The sequence below is a fragment of the Triticum dicoccoides genome, chromosome 7A (assembly GCF_002162155.2).
Source record: "Triticum dicoccoides isolate Atlit2015 ecotype Zavitan chromosome 7A, WEW_v2.0, whole genome shotgun sequence".
In the NCBI taxonomy this organism is placed as follows: Eukaryota; Viridiplantae; Streptophyta; class Magnoliopsida; order Poales; family Poaceae; genus Triticum; species Triticum dicoccoides.
In genome coordinates, this window is record NC_041392.1 from 276,838,672 (window position 1) to 276,849,418 (window position 10,747).

Below are 10,747 nucleotides of genomic sequence, written 5' to 3' on the forward strand. Positions count from 1 at the left end.
CCGAACCAGGCTTCAATGATGAGGTGTCCAGCGTGCAGGTTATCTTCGGCATTGCAAGGCGGGTTCTCCCTCCGATCAGTTCAAAGTTCCCGACTTAAAAAGCGATATTTGGCTTTTCCATTTAATGTCATGCTCATCGGCTTCCACGCCTTCTTGACTTTAGCTTCCACATGGCGAGCAAATGCGAGAGGTCAGGGTGTTTCTGCACATACCACCCTGACCATACAAAAGAGGTGCCTATTTAAACAGAATAGATCTCAGATCCATTCCAGACCCCGCGAAAAATCCTCAGAGCTTGCTAAGAAAAACCACCCCAACATAGCTAGCCCTCCTAGATCTTCCTCTCATCCCCACGGCTCCAAAAAGGGTGATTGGGAGAGATGTTCCGTGTCCCACGGTCAGCTGGCGAATCTGCAAAAACAGGGCTTTCTTCCTCCCACGGATCTAGTCCCCGTCCGAGCAGGATTAACGTCCTTCAACGGTGGGGTTCAGGCGGAGAATTTCCCCAATCCGTCTAGGGGGGAACGAGTATGCTTCGTTCCCTTCCTGCTGAGAGGCGTCGGATTTCCGATCCATCCCTTCCTCTGAGGACAGCTGGAGTATTATGGCCTTCAACTGCACAGTTTCACTCCCGCCTCCATCCTGCACATCGCGGGTTATCTTGCTCTATGTGAGTTATTCCTGGGCTGTGAGGCCCACTTTGATTTATGGAGAAAATTTTTCTGCCTCCTCCCTCGTAATCAAGGGGGATCAATATTCAAAGTAGGAGGAGCCGAAGTGTGGCGCATCGCCGGGACCGGATACCTGTCCGGCACGTCGAAAAAGGCTTCCGGAGAGTGGCCTTCCAAATGGTTCTATATTGACGATGTCACTCTTCCTGACCCAGTTCGAATGGGTCTCCCCAAATTTTCAAGCACTTCGTTGAAGAAACGCCACAACTGGTGTCCTCGGAGCCTCCAGGAGGAGGACAACGTGGAAATTAGTCAGCTGATGGGTAAGATTCAGACGCTCGCCCAGTCCGGATTATCAATAGTCAAGGTAATGGCGATCTCCATAGTGCGGGGGGGTCCAACCACTCCAATATAGAGGGCTACCCATGTGGCACTACAATGGGGAAGATGACGCCTCACGCTGCGGTCTGAAGGGTCCGAAAAACCCCGCCGCTTTGGCCAAAATATTGGCTGAACTATACAAAGGGGAGAAGGAGGAGTTCTCTCATCTCCAATGTTGAGACAGATTTTCCATGTATAATCCTCCTAGCTGGGTAAGCTCTGACCCCACTATTTTACTCCTCTTCCTGAATCATTTTTGACGGACAGTAACCTATCCACTCGCAACAAGAATGGCGAAAGGCTATCGAAGGGATCCATAACCCGCCCCCCAGCCAGAGGGTCACAACCGGGACCTTGACCCCGGATTTGAAGAAGATCCGGACATATTTGTGGAGCTCGAGGATGGAGTATTCTATTAGATGAGCTATGATGGTATGGAAGTACCCATCATCGCCGATTACCCCAGCCTCCTTCCTGCTTCGCATGTAAGTAATTTAAAAGGCACCTTCTTCAAAAAGAGTTTCCTTACAATGCCTCACCCACCGCACTTCGTGTTCCAAAGGGGAGGCGCTCAACGTCACAACATGCACCAGAAGCGTCTCCGAGGAGAGTGGCTCTCGTATCGAGCACATCTTTGAAGAGGAAGGCAAATGATAATACGGCAAAACCCTCGTCAAAGAGGTAAGGCTTTATTTTGAAGAATACTCCTTCTGATCACCACATCAAATTATGATGCCATTCGCCGAATTCTATCAGGAAAAGTGTCTGCCGGACTATGTCTGGGGATCCTGCCAGTCGTGCCTCCACTAGTCAGGCTCCGGACCCTGCCCTAAGGACGGGGGCTGATACGGGTGTGGCGCCGAACTGTCCTTCCGCAGAGGATTCAGACGATATGTCCGTCATGAACTCTGAAGTGGAGAGCGCCATGAATCATCATCGTCAAAGGGCCGCTCTCCATGACCCTGGCTTTTCAAAGGAGGCATTCGATGCTTTCGGCTTGGCCGATGCGTACATCCAAGCTGCTCAGGATGGGCTCGTAAGAGCCACGGACCAGCATCTGAAAGATATGCGGGTAATTTTATATTGTACCCATCTGATAATTATATACCAGTAGCCCCCGAGACTTGAAGCAGTTGATCCAACTGATTTAAGGATCATTGTATAACCAGGTACTTATGGAGAAGAACAGCCTGTTATCTCAGGAACTAGCAAAGTATCGGACCTAGCTAACTGCTGCCAATGTCGAACTAGAGAAATGCAAGAAGGCATCACCTAGTAATGTTCCCCTCCATCGAGAAAACATAATGGTGTACCAATAATGCTAACACGGTTGCTCACCTCTTAATAGGATCATTAGATCAACTGCAAGAGCAACTGAAAGCCACTCAAAGGGGAGAACGAGAAGCCAAAAAACTACTAGCCGCGGGTGAGTGTGTGCTAACACGAGTCATGGAGGAGAAAAACAAGCTCCAGGATTCCAATACCCAACTGGGCGAGGATCTGAAAGATGTATGGGCTCAGCTGGCTGACTCCATGAAGGAAAATAAGAGGCTTCGAGGCGGCATATTTAGTATGTGGTCAATTTTACCTCTGTGTAATTCGGAAATGAAAGGGACTAACAGATTTATGCCTGTAGGTATGCTGACTGGCCGTCCCGAACAGGAGGTGTCCAGATTCTCGGGCGATCTGCTAGAAGAGCTGTCGCAAGTGCACGAGCAAGCTCGACAGGCGATGTGAAGTGTTGCCAAGGCCTTATGGCCATCCGCCTCTCCTCCAGGGGGTATGGCAGAGCTCGTGGAGCTTGAGGGAGTCCTGGATTAGGGGGTCCTCGGACAGCCGGACTATATACTTTGGCCGGACTGTTGGACTGTGAAGATACAATATTGAAGGCTTTGTCCCGTGTCCGGGTGGGACTCTCCTTTGCGTGGAAGGCAAGCTTGGCGATTCGGATATGTAGACATCCTTCTCTGTAACCGACTCTGTGTAACCCTAGACCCCTCCGGTGTCTATATAAACCGGAGGGTTTAGTCCGTAGGACAACAACAATCATAATCATAGGCTAGCTTCTAGGGTTTAGCCTCTATGATCTCATAGTAGATCAACTCTTGTAATACTCATATCATCAAGATCAATCAAGCAGGAAGTAGGGTATTACCTCCATCGAGAGGGCATGAACCTGGGTAAATATTGTGTCCCCCGCCTCCTGTTACCATCAGCCTTAGACGCACAGTTTGGGACCCCCTACCCGAGATCCGCCGGTTTTGACACCGACATTGGTGCTTTCATTGAGAGTTCCACTGTGCCGTCACGATAAAGGCTTGATGGCTCCTTTGATCATCGGCAACGATGCGATCCAGGGTGAGGTTTTTCTCCCCGGACAGATCTTCATATCCGGCGGCTTCGTACTGTGGGCCAACTTGCTTGGCCATCTAGAGCAGATCGACAGCTACGCCCCTGGCCATCAGGTCAGATTTGGAAGCTTGAACTACACTGCTGACATCCGCGGAGACTTGATCTTCGACGGATTCGAGCTTATGTCAGGCGCGCCGCATAGTCACGATGAGCATGACTTAGCTCTGCCATCGTACGGTGTTCGGGAGATCGCACCTGCGGCTACTCCGGCCCTCAATCCGGAGCAGATTGTGCCATCCGAGGATGGGTGGATGGACCCCGCCACGGAGGCCACACACTCAGCGGCGATAGAGCCGAATACTGACTTCACCTCCTATGAGACCTATGTTACTGGACCCTTGGATTCGTCCCCGGCCACAGGCTCCGAACCGCCTGCGTCCGTGCCTATCCAATCTGATTGGGCACCGATCATGGAGTTTACCTGCGCGGATATTTTTCAGCACTCGCCCTTGGGCGACGTGCTAGATTCATTGAGGTCTCTCTCCTTGTCAGGAGACCCTCGGCCGAACTATGTTCGGCTCGAGTGGGAAGCGGACGACGAAGGAATTTGTTCCCCACCCACCACCCACTTAATAGCCACTGTCAACGACTTAACCGACATGCTTGATTTCGACTCCGAAGACATCGACGGTATGGACGACGATGCAGGAGAGGAACAGGAACCACCGCCCACAGGGCGCTCTACAACCACTTCATCACACGATATATAAATGGTGGATACACCCAAAGAAAACAACGACGAGGAACAGAAGGATGCAGCGGAGGACAGTCCCCTCGAGAAGCAACCAAAGCGCCGACGTAGGCGCCGCTCCAAATCCCGCCTCAGCAAAAACAGCGATAACAACGCAAGAAAGAAAAATACCCTAGTCGACTCCAAAGGAAACGACGACCACCTGGACCTAGTGATGGAGCAGGATGAGCCAGCGGACGGCGAACATAGTACAGAGCCGCTGTCCGATCACGGCGACACCAAGGGTAAAGCTCATCAACCTATCTCCGGAGAGGAGAACATTCCGGACGACGATGCACACATCATCCCCGAAAGGCACTTGGAACAAGAGAACCTCCGTAGAAGGCTCATTACTACCGCGAGGAGCCTGAAGAAGCAGAAGCAAAGGCTTAAGGCTGCACAGAATACGCTCAACAGCAGATGGAACAAAGTGCTTGAAACTGAAGAAAAGTATGGCGGCAGTCGCCACACAAAGAGCTATACAAAGTGCAAGCTGCTACCTGAATTCGACGACGAGGCTTTAGAGCCCATTCAGCCGAAAAATAAAACGGCCGATCAGCCGGATCAACCACCCCGTGGCCGCGATAGGGCGGCTAACAACGTCGCACACAAGTCAGCGCACGATTCACGTGAAGACTTGCAAAAAAATCCGTTATGGCTAGGTCCATCTACGGATCTAGGAAGCGCACTCCGGCACAGAATCATGGCTGCCCAAACGACTATACTGACCGAATAACAGCTCGGAATCAAAACCAAACGCTACAACTATCTAAAGAATGCCATGACACATCCAAATACAGGGGTGTCGTGCACCCCCTATGCTTCACCGATGAGGTGCTGGATCATGAATTTCCAGAGGGATTCAAACCCGTGAACATAGAGGCATACGACGGAACAACATACCCTGGGGTCTGGATGGAGGACTTTATCCGTCACATCCACATGGCTCGCGGAGATGATCTCCATGCCATCAAATACCTTCCCCTCAAATTGAAAGGACTAGCTCGGCACTGGCTGAAAAGCCTCCCCGAAAACTCAATTGGAAGCTGGGAGGAGCTTGAGGATGCTTTTAGGGCCAATTTTCAAGGGACCTATGTCCGACCTCCGGACGTAGACGATTTAAGTCACATAATTCAACAGCCCGGAGAGTCAGCCCGAAATCTTTGGAACAGATTTCTCATGAAGAAGAATCAAATCGTTGACTGCCCGGATGCTGAAGCCTTAGCAGCTTTCAAGCACAGTGTCCGGGACTAATGGCTCGCCAGACACCTCGGCCAGGAAAACCCGAGGACAATGACAGCCCTAACAAGCCTTATGACCCGCTTTTGCGCGGGCGAAGACAGTTGGCTGTCCCGTAGCGGCACCAGCAACCCAGGCACATTCGAAGTCAAGGATGGCAACGGGAAACCACGACGCAATAAAATCAAGCATTGAAACAACGAAGACAGCCCAGACAACACGGCGGTAAACACTGGATTCAGGGGCTCTCGACCAGGTCAACGGAAAAAAGCCATTTAAAGGCAGCAGAGATAGACTGTCCAGCCTAAACAAGATTCTAGACAGATTATGTCAGATTCATGGCACCTCCGACAAACCTGCAAATCACACCAACAGAGAATGCTGGGTCTTCAAGCAGGCTGGCAAGCTAAATGCCGAACACAAGGGGAGGGAGACACCAAGCGAAGACGAGGATGAGCCTCGCCAGCCAAACACTGGGGGACAGAAAAAATTCCCACCAAAGGTTAAAACAGTGAACATGATTTATGCAACTCACATACCAAAGAGGAGGCGCAAACGCACACCCCGAGACCTATACGCCGTGGAGCCCGTCACCCCCAAGTTCAACCCTTGGTCGGTCTGCCCGATCACTTTTGATCGCAGGGATCACCCGACTAGTATCCGGCACGGACGATCGGCTGCCTTGGTGCTAGACCCAATAATTGACGGATACCATCTCACCCGAGTCCTCATGGATGGCAACAGTAGTATTAATCTGATATATCAGGACACCGTCCGCAAAATGAGGATAGACCCGACAAGAATTAGCCAAAGCAAAACTACCTTTAAAGTAGTAATACCAGGCCCAGAGGCCCGCTGCACGGGCTCTCTAGTACTAGAGGTTGTATTCGGTTCTCCCGACAACTTTCGAAGCGAAGAATTAACCTTCGACATCGCTCCATTCCGAAGCGGCCATCACGCACTACTCGGAAGAACAGACTTTGCTCGTTTTAATGTTGTACAACATTGCGCTTATCTTAAGCTTAAGATGCCCGGTCCACGTGGCATCATCATAGTTAGCGGAAACATAGAGCGTTCCTTACGTACGGAGGAATATGTGGCGGCTCTAGCAGCCAATCACTGAACAACCTCTCCAACCAGAATAAACGATTGGTCGTCAAGACCGCAGACACGGTTAGACGAGTCCGGCGCACCACTAGCTGTAACAACTCAGATAAACCTGAGATCGGGTTGATGGATATACCCCCATAGGTGGTGCTAGGGGCTTCCCGCATGTAAAAAGGGCTACGGTTCGGCTTGACCCTATTTAGATTGCATTTTAATGGTTCATTGAGAATAACCAATTTTTCGCACGAAGACTTTCACCTGGGTTTTTCTCTTTTACAGATGATCATCGTGCTACACCCTTCCAGGATACGGCACAACGGAGACACGGGCGCAGACGTGTAGCAGGGCCCCGCTCAAAGGCTTCTTTTTAGATTAAGACCATGTGTAAACCTTTTTTTACTGCCTCTTGTTGCTTCGCTCCCTCAGGATACTCAACACAACCGAAATGGATGCTAGCGTTATTGGCATTTCATCACATCAGACTAATGCAAGTACCTGGAAATTCAGGGCTCATTATCAAGGGCATTACTCAGCCCAGTATATGTTGCAAAGTCCGAATACCTTAGGGAGTGTTCGGCCTCGCGAGTTTTGCCTTATGTGCATCAGCTCCGAATCATGTCTTTGGTCATTAGTTGGGTTTGCCCGGCTCCTGTGTTTTGCTACCTTACGTTCCGCTCTATCGGCTAAGGTGGCACCGAGAGAACTACTGCGATTGTGCCCTGGTTCATCCGGATGAGCACCTCAGTAGAGAAAGCCGAAAAATGACTGTCATGATAAAGCGTGAGACTGGTCAACCACTCGACGACTCAGCGGAATCTTCGCGATTCCTCCGTATTAACGAAGGACCGGTTTCCCGGTCATGTATTGTAACACCCACGATGCGGCTATATCTCCCACGTGTCGGAGCACGACTTAGAGGCATAACTGCATAGTAGGCATGTTGCAAGAGGGGTAATCTTTACACATCCCATGTACTGAATAAGAAAGGGATAAAGAGTTGGCTTACAATCGCCACTTCACACAATACATAAATATAGAATTACATCATCCAGAATACAATCAAGGTCCGACTACGGAACCAAATAAAGAAAGACAACCCCTAATGCATAGATCCCCAATCGCCCTGACTAGGCTCCACTACTAATCAACTGGAAACGAAACAACACAACAAACACGATCTTCATCGAGCTCCCACTTGAGCTCAGTTGCGCCATCTGCACTGGTATCATCGGCACCTGCAACTGCTTTGGAAGTATCTGTGAGTCACGGGGACTCAGCAATCTCACACCCGTGAGATCAAGACTATTTAAGCTTATGGGTAGGAAAGGGGTAAGGAGGTGGATCTGCAGCAAGCACTAGCATACATGGTGGCTAACATACGCAAATGAGAGCGAGAAGAGAAGCAAAGCAACGGTCGTGAAACTAGAAGTGATCAAGAAGTGATCCTGAAACTACTTACGTTCAAGCATAACATGAAAACCGTGTTCACTTCTCGGACTCCGCCGGAAAGAGACCATCACGGCTACACACGTGGTTGATGCATTTTAATTAAGTCAAGTGTCAAGTTCTCTACAACCGGACATTAACAAATTCCCATCTGCCCATAACCGCGGGCACGACTTTCGAAAGTTCAAAGCCCTGCAGGGGTGTCCCAACTTAGCCCATCACAAGCTCTCACGGTCGACGAAGGATATTCCTTCTCCCAGGAAGACCCGATCAGACTCGGAATCCCAGTTACAAGACATTTTGACAATGGTAAAACAAGACCAGCAAGACTACCCGCTGTGCCGACAAATCCCGATAGGAGCTGCACATATCTTGTTCTCAGGGCACACCGGATAAGCTAAGCATACATGAGCCGACGTAACCCAAGTTGCCAAGGGATGGCCCTGCACGGTGCTCTAGTTTGGACCAACACTCAAAGGAGCACTGGCCCGGGGGCTTAAATAAAGATGACCCTTGAGTCTGAAGAACCCAAGGGAAAAGGCTTAGGTGGCAAATGGTAAAACCAAGGCTGGGCCTTGCTGGAGGAGTTTTATTCAAAGCGAACAGTCAAGGGGTTCCCATTATAACCCAACCGTGTTAGGAACGCAAAATCAAGGAACATAACACCGGTATGACGGAAACTAGGGATGCAAGAGTGGAACAAAACACCAGGCATAAGGCTGAGCCTTCCACCCTTTACCAAGTATATAGATGCATTAATTAAATAAGAGATATTGTGATATCCCAACAATATCCATGTTCCAACATGGAACAAACTCCATCTCCACCTACAACTAGCAACGCTATAAGAGGGGCTGAGCAAAGTGGTAACATAGCCAAACAGTGGTTTGCTAGGACAAGGTGGGTTAGAGGTTTGACATGGCAATATGGGAGGCATGATAAAGCAAGTGATAGGTATCACAGTATAGCAATAGAGCGAGCAACTAGCAAGCAAAGATAGAAGTGATTTCGAGGGTATGGTCATCTTGCCTGCAATGTACTCCGAGTTGACGAAAGCTTGATCCTCGTAAGCGTACTCAACGGGTTCCTCGACCACGTACTCGTCTCCCAGCTCTACCCAAGGCAATAACACAAGCAAAGGACCAACAATCAAACACGGTGCAATGCGCAAGCAACATGATGCAAAACATGGCATGATATGCGAGATGAGGTATGCAATGCATATGCGTGCTCCGGAAGGGAAAGATTGAACAAGGCATCAACTTGGTAAACCAAGTGCACCACTGGAAAGATGAGTTGATTTCGGTCGAAATTGATATAAAGATCACTAGAATCGGATGCACGGTTTGCAAATGGCAAGCTAAACAAGAATAGCACAATTCTGCGATTAACAACATGCTGCCATCTAGAATGCAACAAGAAACTAAGCTACTGCACTCTAACATAGCAACAAATCACATGGCAGTGATCTACTCAAGATGCTTCACAAAAGATGAACACTAAGCTACAGCTAAATCACAAAAGAGAAGGTTCAACCAAGCATGGCAAAAGTGCAAAAGATAACAGCATCGCAGACTTGGTGAAAATAGCAACATGTCAGGAATTAACATCAGGAAGCAATGTTTAGAGCAAGATAACAACATGCTACAGGATCAGATCATAGCAATACAAGGCATGGCATGAATCTACTCAAAGCATATAAAAAAAGTCCCTTACTGACCATAAGACAAAAATGATCAGAAGATATGATGGCACCCATGTAAACATAGCAAATTTCGTTAACAGATTCAGACTTAGCAGAAAACTGGACATGGCAAAAATAGAGTTATGAAGGCATGTTTGCGAGCTTGATGCACTCAACACAAGGTATTGAATGACAAACTAAGCATACTACCAGCAAGAAGACATGGTCAAGAAGCTAAACATGGCAAGAACAATCTCATAGCATGCATGGATCAACTACAACAACCTTGGCAAAATTGATTAACACGTAAACAATCTGCCAGGAACATTTTATAGCAAAAGTAGAGCAAGATTGAGTCATGCTAGGAGACACCATAAATGCAAACAATGGACTATATGGATAGAGCATAACCATATGCCCAAATCATCCTTACTGAACATACTCAAAAGAGGCATGGATCTCTCTGTAGCAACATGAACACATGGCATAAAATAACAGCAGGGAAAAGACTTAGTGAAATTCTAAATCCCTGAAATTAGTAATATCACCACATTGATCACAAAAATACATGGCATACACCCCTGTAAAGATGGCATGACGTAGCCCAGAACACATGTAGGGCTCAAGCCCATATGCAACACACAATAATCATGGCCAAAATGGTAAATGTACATAATCTGATAAGAATCAGCACCTAACATTCTATAGCACTCTTGCATCAACAATTTGGGCATCAAGATAGACTCAAACAAGAATGGTCCAATGGAACAAAATGAAGAGCACATCATGATCAACATTTCGATATATGGCAGGCACATAACGGAGCTACAGGCACAGATTTATGGCATGATGAACAGAGCTAGAAACTAATGCAGACAAAGGGACTTAGAAGAAAATTCAACCTCGGATCTAGGGTTGACTCCGGGCACGAGGATCGAGGATCGACGGGGATTCGGCCAAGATTCGTCGGGAGCTCACCGGAAATGAAGGGGAGAGGTCGCCGGAGCGCGGGGACGCCGGATCCGGCCGGCCCGTGGCCGGATCTGGCCGGAGGCGCGTGGTGGCGGGCGGCGCTGG